This window comes from Tamandua tetradactyla, chromosome 13, assembly GCF_023851605.1.
Source record: "Tamandua tetradactyla isolate mTamTet1 chromosome 13, mTamTet1.pri, whole genome shotgun sequence".
Classification (NCBI taxonomy): domain Eukaryota; kingdom Metazoa; phylum Chordata; class Mammalia; order Pilosa; family Myrmecophagidae; genus Tamandua; species Tamandua tetradactyla.
In genome coordinates this window covers 35,421,771-35,441,219 of record NC_135339.1, presented here as the reverse complement: position 1 = coordinate 35,441,219, position 19,449 = coordinate 35,421,771, and the positions used below count along the sequence as shown (strand labels likewise).

At 39.8% G+C, this 19,449-nt stretch overlaps 1 protein-coding gene and 1 long non-coding RNA gene across 9 annotated transcripts in view; one reads left to right on the top strand and one right to left on the bottom strand.

Moving 5' to 3' along the window:
• Window positions 1-19,449, top strand: part of CABCOCO1 (ciliary associated calcium binding coiled-coil 1) — a 246,978-nt gene that overhangs the window by 170,710 nt on the left and 56,819 nt on the right. The gene's annotated exons all lie outside the window — the stretch shown is intronic.
• On the bottom strand, window positions 3,779-16,109 carry LOC143653863 (uncharacterized). 3 transcript variants are annotated; one of them, XR_013161573.1, is made up of 7 exons: window positions 15,423-16,109; window positions 14,303-14,565; window positions 13,866-14,025; window positions 12,486-12,804; window positions 11,983-12,226; window positions 9,072-9,213; window positions 3,779-4,107 (listed from the first exon to the last, which is right to left on the bottom strand). It is a non-coding gene; the product is annotated as an uncharacterized LOC143653863 (long non-coding RNA). The 3 variants fall into 3 exon arrangements; XR_013161574.1 differs by having other exon boundaries at window positions 13,866-14,565; window positions 15,312-16,109; XR_013161572.1 differs by having other exon boundaries at window positions 13,866-14,565.

The window sequence follows — 19,449 nt, the reverse complement described above, 5'->3', positions numbered from 1 at the left end:
TGAAGCACTGAAGTATTCGATTTCGAGGAGTCCACATTTATCTATTGTGCAAGTTTGAAAGTGTTGTGTTCCCTAGAAAAGCCATGTCCTTTGCCCGGATTCAATATTGTAGAGTGGAAATCCTTTTGTTTAGATTATCTTCACCGAGATGTGGCACTCCCAGTTGTGGGTGTGGCCTTTTGGTTAGATTGAGATCTGACTCTGCCCATTCAGGGTAGGTCTTGATTTGTTTACTGGAGTCCTTTAAGAGAGGAAACATTTGGGAAAAAGTTCAGAGCAGATGCAGATGATTGGGGAACAGTTGCTTCAGAGTTGGCAGATACATAGTTGTTTTCATATGCTTAGAGTGCTGATAGAGAAAGCAGATGCCTAGATACAGTAGAGCCCAGTAGACATTGCCATGTGACTTTCCATGAGATGCTAGGCAAGCCAGGACCCACAGTTGTGTCCCAGAGGAACTAAATGAAAGCCAACAGATGCTTAGAGAGAAAACCACTGACATCAGAAGCTGGAGGCAACAGCTTCCCAGCTAATAAAGTTGTTCTGGAGAGCATTAGCCTTTCTTGAGTGAAGGTAACCTCTTGTTGATGCCTTAATTTGGACATTTTCATGGCCTTAGAACTGTAAACCTATAATGTAATAAATTCGCTTTACAAAGCCATTCCATTTCCGGTATATTGCACTCTGGAAGCATTAGCAAACTAATACATCTACTTTTTCTTTCAGTGCTGTGCTTTGGCTATAAAGTCTAAGAAACTACCACCTATCACTAAATCTTGGAACTGTTTCCTTACATTTTCTTCTTGGAGTTTTACTCTTCATTCTGGTTCTTATATTTTGGTGTTTGATCCATTTTGAGTTGATTTTCGTATATGGTACGATATAGGGGTCCTCTTTCACTCTTTTGGTTATGGATATCCAGTTCTCCCAACACCATTTATTGAAGAGAATGTTCTGTTCTAGTTGAGTGGGCTTAGGAGCCTTGTCAAAAATCAGTTGACCACAGATCTGAGGGTCTATTTCTGTGTACTATAGTTTTTAACTCAGTCTTTATTCTTTTTAAATTTTGTATTGATAAAATAATAAAAGCACTTGGTGAAAAAAAAATACAAATTGTAGACAATGAAAACTAAATCTCCCCCAGATACTCCAATTCCTATCCCCAGAGGCAGGCATAACTTTCAGTAAATCCTTAGAAATTTATTTTTTGCCCATTCAAAACAAGTGGATTGTGTAGAGTGGTCTTACTTCACTCAATGTGCTTTGTTTTTACATTATTGTTTTGTCAAATAATATGTACTTTCTTATATATAAGCAAATTTTTAAGGATTCTATATTATTTCAGCTTATCAATTCCATAATTTTTTAATTAGTCCTATTAGAGAACTTTTTTTTATTTCCTTTACTTTGTTATTATAAACAAGGCTACCTTGGCCATCCTTGTGTGTATATCCTACATGTTTTTATTATACCTCTAAGATGAATTTCTAGCAGGGGAATTTTTGGGTCAAATTCTATTGCGTCCATCTCCAATTTTGATAGATATTGACAATATCTTTGGATAGATATTGCTTTTCAAAGATGTTTCAAGAAGTCACATGCTACCAACAGGGCACAAGAGTATCTCTCCACATTGTTCCCCACGACATGCCTCCGCCAGTTTTTATCTCTGGCACTCTGAAAGAAAATCATCTCACATTACTCTTTCAATTTGCTTCTCTTGTTTTACTTCTTTATGGAAGTTTTTTGAGCACTGTATTCTCTTTTAATCATCCTAGCAGCTCTAAAATACAGATATTATTATTTTTATACCTTTGGAATCTGAAGGTTAGAAAGGTTATTAATTTGAACAATGTTGCAAAATTAATACCTGGTAGATTCAGACTTCAAACCCAGGAGTGTCCTGTTTTACAGATGATGAAAGGGACACAGGAAATTTTAAGTAACTTTTCCATGATCCCAGTCAACTGATAGAACCAGGTTTTGAACTAGGTCTGTCTGATTACAAAACCACATATTTAACCTCTAGCCTCATCTAGCCATCTCACAGTCAACAGGAAATAAAATGAAAACTGACCTTTCTCTTTCATTATTAGTTATGATAAAGGAACAAACTAACTTGTTCTATTAGCATATGAAGTATTTAGAAAAAATATTCAAAGAATATACAACCCAAGTCCATTCATTGCTTCATCATACAATACACACACACTACCTCCTATGTGCCAAGGTGCTGAGTACTGAGCCAACCAAACATAGTATCTGCTCAAATAAACTAGTGGGCAGAGATTAGGCAACTGTGATTAAGGCAAACTCAGGGAGTTAGGAGAGTACAGAATAGTATAGTATAAAGGATCTTGGTCTAGTCTGGAAGGTCAAGAAAGCTTCCCACAGGTATTGACATTTGGGCTGGAGTCTGAAGGATACGTAGATTTTAACTAGACAAAGGCATATGAAAGGAGATGTATTTCAGCAGGGAAAGAAGCATGTGAAAAGTCCCTGGGCCACAAGAGGAGGCCAAACAAGTTGGCCAGAGCCAGCATTTTTGCAGGGTCTGTAGACACCATTATAGATTTTGATCTTTAACCTAAAAGCAACAGGGAATTTTTGACAAGTTCTAAGCAGCTAGTGGCTTCAGATTTGAGTTTTTGAAAGGTCATCCGTCTAGTGCCAAGACTTCTATCCATGGAGACTTGGAAAAAAGAGTGTTCTCATAAAAAATGATTCCTACTGCTAACGATGCTGTTGCTCCACTTCTTAGCAATTTCCAGAGTGGGAAAAATAAAGAAAAATCTTGAATTTTTAAAAGTCATAGGGCCCACCTACTGTAAGCAGTCTCTGTTGCAAAGGCGATCTCTGAAGAGCCAATTAGAAAATAATAGCATGCTGGGCCACGGTGGCTCAGCAGGCAGAGTTCTCGCCTGCCATGCCGGAGACCTGGGTTCAATTCCCGGTGCCTGCCCATGCCAAAAAAAAAAAAAGAAGAAGAAGAAGAAGGATACCAACCTTCCTTCTATCTAGACAAGAAATAACCTTTCTCTTATCATCCATAGTAAGATATGTTTCTCCCATTTGCAGTAGTAATTTGGGGAGCTTTCCCCTAGTCCCCTATGATAAGTTCCAAAGAGCAAATACATTTATCATTTGTGAACAAGCCAAGAGACTGCTACCACTCCAGATATTTAGAAGCACTGTTGTGCCTAAATATAACTGTGGAGTCATTTTTCCAAAATACAAATATAAAGCCCCTATTTCTATCCTTCATTTGATTGGAACCATTCAACCATCCATAACTTTGCATGTTCTTAGATTGCATTTCATTATGCTTCAGTTCCCCTAGAGAATAAGAGTGCTCCTTTCCCCAACAACTGTAGAGGAGAAATACTTCTGACATCTCAGATTTCAGAGTCATAGGGAAACATCCCTCTTCTGGACATCAAAGTAATTTTTTCTAGACAATGATTTGTTAAATAAGAGAAGTCAGGACCCATTCACCAGCCAAAATACCTATCAACTTATATTTCTTAAGCAAAATGGTGTCTAGATAAAAATAGTCCCATCTAGTTGGAATTCAAATTCCAAAAGAAAGAAAGAATGCTAAAAATCTCTTTTGCACTGAAGATCACTTCCTTCTTGCTAGTACAGCAGTGGAGAAGATCGGCCTTTTTTTTTTTTTTAATTTGCCTGAGCTGCCAAAGGATTAGTGTTACTTTATTTAATTTTTACCTTCAGAGAACATTCAATACAGATGTCTCCAATGATCATTAGATTTGCTTGTTTGTTTGTTTCTTCTTTCATTCTTTTTAAGCTGCCTGTAAGTCATTCAGAGTACTTGCTAGGTATTAGGATGAAATAGAACAAGTGAGGTATTTGACTCCCTGGAGTACATAGGATTCAAGGAGTTTGTAATGTAGCGTCAGATGATAAACAAGTGAATAAATATGGCAAGTTTAGATGACAATAAACGATATGAATGAAATAAGACAGGATCATAGATAGGATAGAAGCTTCAGGGATGAGGAAGAACTCACCGGCCTGGAATGCTTTGAGAAAGCTTCCTGGAGGAGTGGCTTTTGAGCAGAAAGGGAGGAAGGAGCTGTCCGCAGGCTGCAGAGAGAAACAGAGATGCCCGCAGTCAGATTTCATCATTCAGGAAGTGACTGACCTTCCATTCTAAATGAATGAGATGTAGCCATCTTGCAAACTAGAGAAAAAAACACACACACTCATCAAAAAGTGATGAACAAATCCCATTTTAAAGAGGAATTTGCAAACGTCATTATTCCTGCCCCTCTCCCTACCTTCTTATTCCACAGCATAATTTGAAACTTTCTAAAAATTGTAAGGACTTCATACAGCAGAGAGTAGTTTGATTTCTTTAAGCAACCAGTTCTCTACAAAGTAGCATTAGAACATGGTCTGTCAGTTAATCTTAAATAAAGTGATTACCCGTTTGTAGAAATGTTTTTGTCTCTCAAGCTGCTCCCAATGAGGTAAGTCTCCACTGAAACCTGTTAAGACCTTACTAAATGCTTGTTCCTTGTCATATATAACATGAAAAGCACTATATTTAAAAAAAATTAATGTGGGCTCCCCATGAACTTGAAATCAAACCTAGTAATGATCACCTGTGTTTCTATCACCACAAAGGGTTAAAATGGCCAGAATATCAGTCATTTTTATTGAATATCAACCTAGAAATCAAAATAAGAAAGAAAAAGCCCCTGTTCTCATCTTATTGATATTTTATATTATTGACACATGCCCGCCATACAAAAAAGGCCCAAATTCAACCAGAACAGAAGTAGTAATAGCGCTCACTTCCAGTCCCAGTCAAGAGTTCATTTATTTTTTACAATGACCAACAAAATCATATGGGTTTTCCTTCCTTATCTTTTCTGTAGAATAACTAATGCTACTATCATTTATTTAAACTATCCAATCCGTTTTAAGTTGTTATTAGACTTGACCGATTAGGATAAAATTAAAGCTTGGACTGAATTTTTAGTAGTCAAAAAATTCACAATGAAAGAATAAAAGTGTTCGCACTCTACCTTACCAGACCCAGAACTTGCTGCATTTGCTTAGGAAACATAACTGAGTGGTTCAACAAATGCAATAACCCACAGGACTCAATTTTAAAATTGTAGAACTGTAATGTTGAAAGTCCTCGACATCATCTAGTGCAACCCTTTCATGATGAAGAAACTGAGCCTCAGAAAAGTAAAAAGGCGGCAAGGTCACACAGCTAATCTGTGGTAGGATTTGTTCATTCATTCATTCATTCATTCATACACTCAAACATGCTTATATTCAATGACTTCTGACTGAGTACCTTACGTATCAGAACTGTGCGAAGTGTGCATAAGCAGAAACAAACATAATCCCTGACCTCACAGAGTTTGTAGTACAGTGGGAGAGGTGAACTTTTAGTCAATCACACAATTATAAATGAAGAGCTTTGATGATGCTAAGAAAAAAAGACATGCCCTGCAATAAGAACTTATATGGGGAATTGACCAAACCAAGAAAAGCTTAACAGGGAGAGTCACACTTAAAGGATGACTAAGTGGTAGTTAGGCAAAGAGGGAGGACAGAGTTTTCCAGGAAAAAGGAACAGCAAGTCCTAGAGCCAGTAGAAAGAGAGACATAGACAGTAGAGGATGTGAAAGGAATGCTACCTGGCTGGAGCCTCGTGAATGAGAAGGAACAATTTTCCAAACTTGAGGATGAATAGACGAATAGAGATTAAACTATGCAGAACCTTGTTGACCATGTGAAAGAATTTGTCTTTGTCCTAAGTACAATGAGAAGTTATTGAAAGGCTTTACTAGAAGAGATTGGTGAGGGACAAACATATTTGCTCTGTGCTAAGATGAATCTAGTTGCAGTGGGGAGAACAGAGAAGATCAGAGAGGATGGGGTCACCAAAGGTAGGAGTTTCTTCTACTCTGGTACTCTTTCTATTATACCACATACATGTAAGAAGCCGTCCACCAAAATCATCCTCTTCTCCCGAGGTGTATGGCCAGATTCCATTTCTCAGATTCCCTTTCATTTAGAAGAGGCCATGTGACTAAGTACCTGCCGGTGGGATTGGTCAGTCACATGGCCTCTTCTAATGGGCAAGATTGGTCCCTCTTCCCCCTTTCTGCTGGCTGAATGGCAGAGAGGAGAGTGACTGCCTGAAGGTAACGAAGCAACTTCTCAGCCTGGGTTGCTGAATGAATGTATGACAAGAGCTGCTCATCCACCTGAAGCAGATGCCTGGATTGCTTTTGAATGGGAAACAAAATTCCATTTCTTAGAACCACTTCGTTTTTAGGTCTATCTCTTATAGCAATTCAGTCTGCCCTAATGAAATCAGTTGACACGTCTCTCTGTGTTGACGCATCTGCAACATGTCTTATGTGGGTCAGTGTCTATGATCTGGGAAAATCACTGACAAATTCATTAACAGGTGACCTTCTTGGAGTTTTATTACATAAGGTAATTACTTCATAGTTTATGTAAGTCCACAGTAAATTCCTAACCTGACATTCTATGAAATAACTGAGTGATCCTCACAAGCACGACGTATTCCTGCAAGACGCCACACCTTAAGTGCTCTCTCCTATAAGTGCAGCTAAAAATTTTTGAAATGTTTGTGGTTGGCTTAGGATTTCTCTAATAAGAAGAGGATAAACAATACCCTTAATTATTAATTTGCTAATCAGTTTTTCCCTTAGGCCAAGGTCATTTCTTTAAACGAAATACTCCTTGATTCATTAAAAATTATGTACTAAATATCTACTCCAGGAATGGCTAAGGCCCTTATTGCCTTCAATATGGATATGTTGGCCGCTATTAATACTAACTATACCAAGTCTAAAGATAAATGTATACTCATGAAGTATTACTGTGGTTTGGGTAGTCGACACTAACATCAGTTGAAATAAAAAGCACCGGGGGTGCAAGGGTGGTTCAGTCGTAGAAACCTCTGGTTCAATTCCCAGCGCATGCACTTCCCAAAACAAACAAGCAAAAAAAGAAAAACAGACAAACAAAAATTCAACAAACGGTGCTGCAATAATGGGATACTCACATGGAAAAAGAACAAAATGTGACCCCGTCATACAGTATACAATAAAATAAAAAGTACGGTCACATCACAGATAGAGTGAGGAAAAGAAACAGAACTTAATTTTTCCCTCCCTCACACATACTCAGTCTCCGGTTGCTCACTTGTTAGGGGTGACCAACTGAATCAGTTAGAAGGCTTTTGGCTGCAAGTAAGCAAATCTTCAACTCAAAATGGCTCAAGCAATAACCAAAATGTACTATATAATCTAACAGAAAAAGTTTTGAGCTGGGGGTCCTAAATGACCTCACTGAGAATCTGAATTATTTCTATCTATCTGTGATGCCATCTTCAGCATCTTTTGTCTTCTGGTTTGTCACCTCACACTACCAAGATAGTAGGAAAATATGACATAAAATTTGTCATTTTAACCATTTTAAGTGTACAATTCAGTGGTAGTAATTGCATTCACAATGTTGTACAACCTTCACTACTCTCCTTTTCCAAAACTTTTCATCACCCCAAAAAGAAACATTTACGCATTAGAAAACACTGTCCATTCTCTCCCACTTCCCAGTACCTCTAATCTATTTTCTATCTCTTTGAATTTGCCCATTATATGTATTTCATATATAAGTGGTATATCTTTTTTGGGGGGGGGTGGGGGCATGGGCAGGCACTGGGAATCAAACCCGGGTCTCGGGCATGGCAGGTGAGAACTCTGCCACTGAACCACCATTGCACCGCCTGGTATATCTCTTTTCAATCTTTCCCACAGCCTTCCACAAGAGTTTCTCCTGAGTCTCTTTGGCCAGAATTGTGTCACATGGTCAATCCTAAACCAGACACTGGTAAGGAAAGTAAAATCATTACAACCAACAGGTAAGTCAAGACTCACCAACTGGGGCTGGGTGGTGGCCCTGAGGACACATGGTCAGTGAATAAATGAACAAATGCGGGATTCTGGCAGAGGGAAAACAGACATAATGGCTACTGGGTAGGCAAGTGCCATTTCCACTTCAACAAGTGATCTTTCATCTGCAACATTTTGTAACTCTGCATGTCTTTGCCTTCTCCGAATTCTTCATTTCCAATTTTTTCCCTTTGTTTTCAAAGGGAAACATTGATCAAAGGTGTTGATAATTATCTCTATGTGTGGGTATGATGTAAAATTGTTTGCCATAGAGGAAGCTACCACATTTCAACATGTGTATAAAAAATAGCTAGAATATGAAACCAAATCTGCTCGACTCTTAAGGTACTGGCATCATACGGAATTATTATTCCCTTTGCCTTTTGCTGAAATGTTGATGACAAGATCATCACTCATTCAACCAAGGGTGGCCGTTTCAGATCTAGTTTAGTGTCTTTATTCAAGGAGTCCTCCTAGGCTCTTTTATTTGTTAGAATTATTTCAACATAAATAGCCAGATGAATGTCAGAGAACTGTGAAGCAAAACTTATGGACCAGGGCCACACTGAGGAAACAAAATGAGGCAATTACAGGCTTGGAGTATTGATCATGATATAATGTAAAATGAAAAAAAAAAAAGGCAAAATCTACCATTTTGTGTGATCTGAGTTTGGGGGGAAATTTAATAGGCACACAAAGAAAAAGCATAAAAACAAATAGAGGTTATCTCTTGATTGCTGGATTACATGTGATATTTTCTTTGTATTTTCCATGCTTTCTACATTAACATTTTTTTTACTCATTAGAAGAAATAAATAAACACTACTTCTGACAGGTTTATACTGTACCTTAGCCTTCAATGTCATTACCCTTTTGCTAGTTTCAAGATCAACTCACTGGAAGTTTGACCATTTTCCCAAGCCCTCTCTAGGGCAATTAGGAAGTCTTTATAGCAATAATCACCAGAAAGCAACAGGAATTGTTTGGAACCAGGGAAGCCCAAAGAGCTTCCAAGAAGCGGTTCCTGCTTTGAAGAAGCTTCCGAACTAAGGTGGAAACATTGGTAGGCTCATGGTATCAGACATATAGATATATTACCCTTGTGACATCCAGAGCTGGATTCCAGTGAAGATTCTGTCATGGCCAACTGCATAATGCTGGGTGTTGTCACATTATCACACTGAGTCTCCAGGTTACTGTTAGCAATGGGTAAAAGGAGGCAATGTTGAAAAGCCTTTTCCTAAAATTCAAAAGACATCCCCAATTTTTAAAATGTAGAAAACTAGTCTTGGAAGGACACTTACTATCTTAAAGAATATCTCAAATCAGCTTAATAGTAAATACTAGATGCATTAAAGTCAAGAATAAGATAAGGGCTACAATTAATGAATTAATTCTGTAATTACCCAATCAATGTCAATTTACCACCCCCAGACTCTACCTCTAGGAGGGCTGTCTTTTCAGTGCTATACCTCAAAGTTCTAATAGGAAACCTGGCACAGAATAGGTAGGTACTTAATAAATATTTTGTGGAAGGAAGAGAATAAGGCAGATAGGTGCTGGCTATTGTCATTGGTATTATTTACCTTTTCTTACCATGGCAATAAGACAACATTCAGAAATTAGAAGTATAATTAATAAAAAAGATAAAAATCATTATTCTGCATAGATTATGAGATTATCTACATTGAAAATCCATGAGAAAAGTCACTCTGAAAATTGAAAAGAAGTCAAATAAAGATAAGTATTAAATATAGATTTTCTATAAGTGAGTAATGGTCAGAAAATATAATGGGAAAATGTCTCATATAATAGCTACAATCATACAAAATTCTTAGAGTGACAACAAGAAATAGGAAGGACCTGTCTGAAGAAATTGATAAAACTCTCCTAAAGGGTGTTTTGCTATATGAAAAGTTTAAATATAGCAATGATGTCAAGTTTTAAATGCGATCCCTTGAAAATCTCAGAAAGAATTTTTGTATCTGCTAAAGTTAGTCTAAGGTCCACATGAATATTGAACCAGTAAGAGGAGTGAGGAACAAGCTGAAAGAATAATAAGGGGAAAGACATTTCAGATTTAAAAATATTATATAACTAAAATAATTTACAGTGTGATATTAGCACATTAACAGCTGCCAAGTTAATGGACCAGAATAGAGGCTCCAGAAATGGCCTTAATACTGAAGAATTTGGCTTATAGTTAAATTTACACGGGTGACTGAGATTATGGATTTTATGTCACTTAATCCTGAAATCCCCTCTTGGCTCTGTACCTTACTTGATAAGCAACTCAAACTGCCTAAGCCTATTGTACCCATCTGTAAAATGGAGACAAAAATAACTACATCAGACTGTGTAAGGATCAAATAAAATGTATGTGCATTAAAATTTTAAAACGTAAGTGGATTAAAATATTTAGCATAGTAGCCAAGCACACTGTAGGCACATGGCAAGTGTTAGATAGTCTATGCTATATAAACCAGTGGGAAAGTTTAGAAAAAAAAATCCATAAGAAATAATGTGGGGACCATTAACAATTTAAGGAAAAATGCTACATATAAATGTATTATATATTTGTATTTTATATTTCAAAGAATATACCAAAAGACTAAAAAAATTAAGTACAAGTATTAAAACTACAAAATGGCTGTAAGAAAGTATGTGTAATTATATTCCTGATCTTATGATGGGAAAGACTTTCATAGATAAAAGTAATGAAGCATATCACAAAGAACAAATTGACACATGAACCTGACCACGACAACAGGCCAAAAAACAAATTTAACTGCTGAAAAAATTTAAACTTCTCCATGTTAGAAAAAAAATCCACTATATATAAAGATAAAACAATAAACGGGGAAATATTTTCACCAAGATGTATGACAGGTATGAAATTAACTTTCATACATAAACAGCTCTTTAAAATCAATTTAAAAAAATACTAACAACTCAATAGGAAAACTGTATAAGAACTGATCAAATAATTTCCAAAATAATAAGTATATATGGTCAACAATCATATAATGCTTAATTTCATCAATCTTAGAATTTCCAAATGCTATCTATTCCATGTATTTAGAGCCAGAGAAATCTTTAGAGGAAAATGCAGAAATAGAAATATTTTGCATACAGCTATGTTTGGAACTGCCAAAAATGGACCCAAATATGGGACATGTAGTGCACCTCCCATTTAACCCCTATGTGTTAAAGAGCATATTCAATTTTCAAATGAGTTGTCAGAACTCATTTTGGTACGTTGCAAAACACTGCTTCTTTACTTTTCAAACATGACACATGTGCCTTACAGCAAATTTTAAATGTTTACTCAAAAAATGTCATCCTCTAACCAGGTGCATTAAGCAGTGGCTAATGTCACAATTGTCACACACACACCAGTGACAATTTCCATGTCATGAGTATCAATCCTACTGAACATGAACCAAGTAGATGATGGGAAGATCCCTGAGGAAAACATCAAAAGATCTAGTTCCGGGTCTTGGATCTCTCTTACCACTAGCTGTGAGCCAGGCTGTGGACAAGGCAAATTGCTTCTCCAAATGTAAAATGACTAAAATAGTATTTTTCCAAGTCAGGTCTATAATTCCTGCATCCTACTCCAGCCCTTCAGAATCAGAAGAGGGGCCTGGAAATTGGCATTTTCAACTAGCAGCCCAAATGATGTCCCGCTTTGAATGATTGAAAACATCTACAATGCAAGATCACAAAGTCCTTTTACTACCCCAGATCAAGTATTCTGAAGAAAAAAATATGCAGGCCGATCCCACCTGTGCTCTATACATCGGAGAGTGACCGACCACCTTCCCCACCCCCAACTCTCAGAGTTCAGTTCTCAGATCCTTGTTATATTAGAGCTGACATCTCAGTAGGTTTGTTCTCCCAAACTCGTGCATCCAATGACACTCATCGAAGCTGCCAGTTTTCAAAAGTGCTTTCAGAAGGCACATAAATTCAAGCCTGGGTCCCTGTGATTCAGACATTTAATCACCTCACAAAGTTCATGGAATCCAATTTGAATGTAGACACCTCAACAGCTACGTTGCACTGAATTCACAGCATTCATAAAATGAGGGTCTCAAAATGAATCACCAGCCTAATGGAAAACTGAGACCACAGTGCTGTCTTCTCATTGGTTGCTGTTCGGATCTTCAGCTGCCAGGGACAGGACCAGAGCTGTCAACACAACACTGTAGCCCAGGCGACTAGCCATGCTGCTAGGAACTTTTCAACACCTGCAAAAATAAAAGTTATTGTAGAAACGTTCAGAAGTTCTTTAGATAGTTTGGATAGTCCATGGCGCATATTAGAAATGGTGCCTCAGGGTCAGACACCTCCTATCAATTTTTGACCTCCCATCATTAACAACCCAGAAATGGCTTGCTGTTTGGGTGCTCCTGGCCCTTGCCTGATTGCTATAAAGTATGTTCCTACAGTCTTGTCTCTGGGGAAACAATAAATAGATATTTTATTTCCAAGATCCCAACCACTCACCAATTAAATGGAAGAAAATAACAATGTCATTGGCCCTCCAGATGTCCAGCTGTGGTCTCCATGATGTTTGGCATCCACTAGGTGAAAACATCTGGATGACTGATTCTGAGCTATGCATCCAGGTGTTTCACCATACAGGCAGCTCAACTTCGGATTGAAGAAGTGAACCTTGTGAGCTCCTTTTATTGCGAATGGCTTTTCCACCTTCAATTGGGTGGCTTTGCCTGAAAGAACCTCAGGATTTATAGGAGGAAACTACTTAGATCAATCTTCTCAATGACACTCTCTGTCCGTGAAGCATCTGAAGTCGTTACTTAAGCTAAATGGAAGTAAGACCAAACCCTTGCTTAATTTTTTCAAGACAGCTGCTGGAAGCCACTTATTCTTAAAAATTTATTTACCTTAAGTAGAAACTGTGTACATAAAGGAAGGAGGCAAGGCTTTCAAAATATCCCATATACTTTTTTAGTCTACTACACTGAACTGCACACTGAGCCCGCTGAAGTGGTTTCATGCAAAAGCTCCTCTCAAATTCCTGTTGTACAAAATCTTGATGCATAATATATAGAGTCTGAAAATGGATTAAACTATATTTGAAGATGGTTTGAGTTTGTTTTTGTGTTTTTTGTTTGTTTGTTTTAAACAACCAAAATGAACAATTTTTTGTGGCTTTTTTTAACCCTTCTTGCTCTAAAGCAATTAAGTTACCTTAAACACCATATTTCCTGGCTTTTATTTCCTGTCAAAAACTAGAAATGTAAAAAAGTTTAATTGAGAGAAATGTGAAGAATAAATTAAACTCATTTCTCTTTGATTTCCCCCAATGAGGAAGCAAACAGAACAATAAAACCTTCTGATTTACTCCTGGAAGACAATTTGGCCACTAAATAAGCAAACCCTTACTGAATAAAAGGTTTCCTTCTTCTCCACATCACAACTGCCCCTAGAAGGGTGGGCCTAGGGAGAACCGGCTGGGCTGGGGCATCATCCCAACTGCTCTGAGGCACATTGCCACCAGCGCCCGATCCTAGCGGAAAGGAGAAAGGAGCCAGCCGAGGGATTTGCCAAAGCCTCCAAAGGAACCACGAGGGCTGAGATCTACAACTTCAAACTTGGGTTCCAATGGGTCAGTATGCTTGCAAGGCTCTCTTTCATCATTTGCTTACCTTTGCATGTCATTTGCATGCAAAGTAAGCCATGATAAAAAATATATAATTTTCATCATTTGCTTATCTTTGTGTGTCATTTGCATGCAAAGTAAGCCATGATAAAAAATATATAATTATACTTAAAGTTGGGAGATTTGGAATCAAGCCCTATGTCTAAGCCTACCTGGTCATCTGCTGTGTGCAGAGAACCACCCTCTCCCTAGCTACTCACCTGCTTCCTGGAGCCATCAAGGACAAATGAGAAAGGCAGGAAAGTTACTCTGTGAAGTCTCAAGCTTCCTCAAAGCTGCTGAATTCTCTCTCCTCTTTCTTGGGCTAATCAGACTTTTCTCATAAGTAAATGGTAACATCTTCAGCTCTTCTCCCAAGTCCTTTGTCATCCAGGTTTCCCCAGAGCCATGGGGAGAAATGAAGAGGTTGTTTTAAGGGGGGAGAGAATCACTTCCAGAGGGCTCTGGGCGTGTGGCACCCAAAAGAGCTCTCAAATCGGTGAGGCCCGGCCAGGCACTTTGGAAACCTGGCTTCAGACAGAGACCGAACCCACCCTCCAGCGTTTCTCAGGCCTCCATGCGCGGTTCCCCGGCGCCTACCCCCACGTGTTGCTTCTGCTTGCCTCCGCCCACTGGCTCGTGAGTTAGCTCCACTTACCTGGTGTGGCCCCAGTGATTCTCTCCTCCTTCATGAGTCAACTGATCTACTTAATCACACTCCCTTTCTCCAATCCCACTTGCCGCGGCGTCTTAGATCCCTGGCGTGTGAATGGAGCACAGGTTCTTACGAAGAGCAGAGGTTCTACAGGCAGGTGTGCGAGGCTGGGGAAGACTTCCGCCGGCACCGGGAATATGTTCTCTTTTGGAGCTGAGTGCTTAGAATAACTGGACAACTTTAAATTCGATGGAATGGGTACCTTCCTGGATGTGGAAGAAGGCAACAAGGGAGAAGGCTCGCCCCCCTCCCACCTTCCCGTCCCGTCCTCAATGTACCACATCACACATCCCAAAATGCCGTGGAGTCCTGCTCCCCTCCTTGATTCAGCGGATGGAGTGTTGCATGAGAGAAAAATATTAATTAAAATTGAATTTCATTCACCATCACATAAAAATGGAGACTTCTACTCAACTTCTATTAAACCTCTGCAATGTTGTGAGAGCAAGGACCGTGCGTGTGTTCTCAGAGCCCAGCACAGCGCCTGGCACCCAGTAGGGGTTTAAAATATATTTGTAGCCAGGATGAATACAAATGACGAAAACACCAAGTAATATTTTAAAGATTTCGCATTATCTGATGTTAATAAAGAGTAGAGTAAGTGATTTAGAGAACCAGTATCCAGCCGTACAGCTCGCTAATACCTTTTAAAATGTGTTGATGCTCATAAATCCAAAATAAACGACATGTAAAATCACTTAAGAAGAAATAATACGCATTTAATCAGGCTTTCAGAGGAAAGTCTAAGGAAAAGAGCAGAGAACTTCCAGAAGAATTATTAAATCCCTTCCAATCCAATCACTAGCCAATCGCAAATAGGCCGCGCGCCTCTCTGCCCGCAGCCGCGTCACCTCAGGCAGCCAGGCTCAGCCCTTCGTCATGAAACCCCTAAATTACGGCCACTTCCCAGAGTCAGAGGGAAAGTCTATAAAGGGCAAGTAAGTCCTCTTACACGTCCACCCAGCGCTTTCCCAGATCCCACAGAGGCTCTTAATAAAGGGGGGGGGGGGGGGGAATTGAACGTATCACCCACGCACTAAAGCCGGCATCGTCACAATCTTACTTGCAGCTTTAGCTTCACTACAATAGGATTCTTTCTCCAGCAAATGAAGTTCAAACACAGTAAAATGCCAGTCCATGCCTCTGCTTTGTGATCCTGTTGAAGATTCTGGAATTTAACAGAGCCCTGGCGCGTTCCGTTCCGTCCTGGATTTTACTTCCAAGTCTACTGATGAGAGTTCCTTTTACCTTTCCTGGAGTTTGATTAAGGTCCTAGGGGTGGTAATAAAATGGATCCATCTTTTTGTTATAAACTCAATTAGAGCCAGTTGGAATTGCTCTCTTCAACAAAGTTAAATAAATTGTTAATGAGAAATTTACCTTCACTTCATTCGCCAGTTGCCTGATTAGCTTGGAGTCAACACTATTAAAGCAGAAGATGTTTATTAAAGCTTAAGGTATTTGCTGGATTGAATGTTAAAAAGAAGGTGGCAGGATAGAGCCACTGACGGTCTGCCCCACAGGGGCTTTGAGTTCTCGTTCTGGGTCTCCTCATATGAGAAATGATTTACCTTGGAATGTGCCACAGATTCCTGGGTAGCCTCTAAAGCTGCTGTTTCCAGCCACTGTTATGACAGCATTTTCTAAGCCAAATGGACACCAACCTGGAGACGCCTCCCTGGTTGCAGGTGAGTTGAAACAGGGCTAGGGATTACCTTTCCTCCTTCTGCTAAGAAGGAAGCTAAATCACCCCCACCATAAATGTCAGGGGTCGGGGGAAGGGGGCATTTACTCAAGAAAGTTTACATGTAGACCTTAAAGCCACCTGCCCAAAGAAAATAACAATGCTCGTTTGATGTGGCGTTCCTAAAATGCCCCATCCTAATATCTAGGACCAGCTCTAAGCAGAGTTGTGAGGTCAATCAAGGTTGTTCACAGCTCCCTGTCCATTTCTCCCTCCCAAATGTTTTCCTGGCACCCCATCCCTAAACGCCTATGATAGAAGCTGCAGGCTGGCTCACTCTGCTCTATCCCAACTGCCCTGAAGCTACAGTATGGCCCTCCAGAGGCTAAAAAGCTAAAGAATCCCTTATAGCTTAGGTTCCAAGGAGATCTAGCTTCAGCCAAATGGCCTTTCCCTCACAAGACTTCGGAAGTAGTGGTAGTCTTTGTGCAGTAGAGGCTGCACTCTGCTACTCTACTGGCCAGCCCAGTGGGGGGCACTTGCAGGCTTGTCCCGTATGGGCAGCCACAGAGACCCCGAGGCCAGACAGAGACCCCGGGGCCAGATGCTAGCGCCAGAGCCACTATGAGGCAAGACAAGTGTTTCTATTTTGTTGGTGCATGTTGTGATCGATAGGGAGAGCCCCAGGAGCCAGCAGAATCATCCACCAGCTTGATTGCAGAGGAGGTAGCAGCTCCTGGAGGGTTAGCGGGCCAGTTCTGAGATGTTGTTCTGGGGTATGTTTTCTCAAAATTCAGCAGAAAGCATACTCCTCCCACATTTCTAGTGAATGTTATAAGCCCTTCATTCCTTGCATGAAATACCTTTCTGCAAGCTGCATTGTTATTTACAACTAAATTTTGAAGAAATATCTCCCAAGTGACTTCCTTCTCCTCCCTCCTACCTTCTTGGATAAAATGGGTAGATAAACTAATTCATAATCAGTAGTTAATAATGAATAAAGAAACCTTCTGTGGGTAATTGCCTTAGCCAAAGCATTAAGATTGTTACAGTAAATTTGTAGCCATCAATGACCTATTCATGGGGCTATTTTTTTTTCCTAGAGGGGAAGGTGTTTTGGTTTGTTAAAGCTGCCTGAATGCAAGATACCAGAAGTTGAACAGCTTTTAAAAACGGAATTTATTAATTTGCATGTTTGCAGTTCTAAGACTATAAAAACATCGAAACTAAGGCATCCAGGGAAAGATACCTTGACTCAAGAAACACCGGGTCTCCTGGTGGCTCTCTTTGTTGGCTCTGAACACTCTCCATAATGTTCCCCCTTTTAAAGGACCCCAGTAAACTAATCATGACACACCTTAAATGGGTGGGGTCACAGCTCGTCTAATTAAAAGGTCACACCCACAATTGAGTGGATTATATCTTCAAGGAAACAATCTAATCAAAGGATCCCATCCTACAATATTGAATCAGGATTAGAAGAACAAGGCTTTTCTTGGGGGGGCACATAATTTCAAACCAGAACAGAAGGCAAAGATTTTTTTCCAGCTATAAAGTTTTTTTTGTCATTGATGATGATTGTGATGATAATGGTGGTAGTGATGTTTAAAGTTGTGAGAGAGCTGACCTTACTTGTAAGGTCCACTGTGTTAGCATCTCCACCTGCCCCACCACCACCTCCAACCCTGTATCCCGGGGCTAGAAACCCCAAGGTCTTCACCCTGGTTTCTCACCTCTCACTGCAGACCTCTTGTAGGGAGGTCTCAGTAAAGTCAGAGAGACTTGACTGTCAGTAGTTTTTTTCCCCAAGAAAGAGAAATCCTGCATCATAATGGGATGAACATAATTTCTAGATCTGCCTGAATGCCAATAATGCACTCTCAGAGCAAGGACCGCTAAGCAGACAGGGAAGGAAGGCAATGGATGGGGAGAGATGATTGAGAGGTCCGACTCCACACCCGCAGATGTTCCTGGGCCAGCCACTCTGCAGAGGTGCCGGGCACTCGGGGTGGAAAGCCGAGGCTCCTCCCAGCCGGTGGAGGAATCGGACAATGGGAATTGCCATTTCTCCCTCCCTGTTTGCCAGGCATTTTATATGGGCTTTCTTTATATTAATTTCATTCATCAAAAAACTTTTGTTGTCGTTTTTAAGATTCATCAGTTAGAGTTCTTGCTCCCTTATAGAAGGAGTGAGACACCACACTGATGCTTACACAAAACGTTCTCCATCATAACTGAGCAAGTGCTACAAAGGAACCCCATAGCAAACTGTCTAGTGGAAGTAAGGGGGAGTGCAGGCATAGCTCCGTCTGGGAGTTCATGGGAGGCTTGACAGGAGAAAGAGGGCTGGAGCAAAGGCCCTGAGGTTGGAAGGCGCTTAAACCAATAAATCAATTGTTATCTCCATTTCACTCCAGAGGAAATTGAGAGATTAGGTAACTTTCCATGGTTATGCAGACAGTAGGGTAGTTAATATTCACAGCCAAGTGTGAACCCAGAGATAGTGTTCCTACCTCTGAGCAGCCTACCCAGAGGCTCAAGGCCATCCCTCCCCCTGAAGCTGCTGTGGATGGATTTTCATTCACTCACTCTCCTGGGCTCCAGACTAAATTAAATGGAAAACCTGCTATTTCAGAAGCTATGTCCTGGGTGCTTTTGGGGAATGAAACCATCTTCCCTCCACCTCAGGGCCTTTCATAGCTTTATGGTGCAGTCCCAAGCTATCAATGATTGTGGAAAAAAAAAGGGGGGGGGGGGCTTTGCAGTAGAGGGAAGAGGCTATTCAAACTGCTCCTGATTTCTATGAAAGAGATCTTTTGATCTTTGAAACAGCCAAAGGGGCAGTTTGATCTTCCTCAAACTCATTTATTTTAGATTCTTGCAAATTTCTTTTCTGTAAGTTTAATTCCTTAGAAAACTCAATATTCAATTGAACAGTGACTTTTATACATTGAAATGCAATATTGAATAGCTGAAGCCTAATAAATGCCATCCGGCTGTATGAGATATTTTAAAAAATCATAAAAGGGCCGATTGAGCCTGATCCAGGCAAAGATGACAAAGCGAATTCAATGCTTCTTTTGAAAATGAGTCATGGTCAGAAATACTCACTTTGACCAAAAGCATTTCTTTGAATGCCAGAGGTAAATTTGCTCACTTTCATTCTCTGCCTGGGTTTCAAGTCATCTCTGCAAAACTGAACAAAATCAACTCCGAGAGGCCTCGCAGCTGTTCCAGATGTAAATGTGAGCAGGATAGTGGGGTTGTGCCTGCTCCCTTCGGTGTGTTATTTTTAAATTATGCAGAAGATATTCAGATATAGATCGATCAAGCTTGGTGTATTTTTAATGTTTCTCTGATGCATTGGTATTCCCCAGGACTACCTTTTCTTTTACTTAGAAAGAAG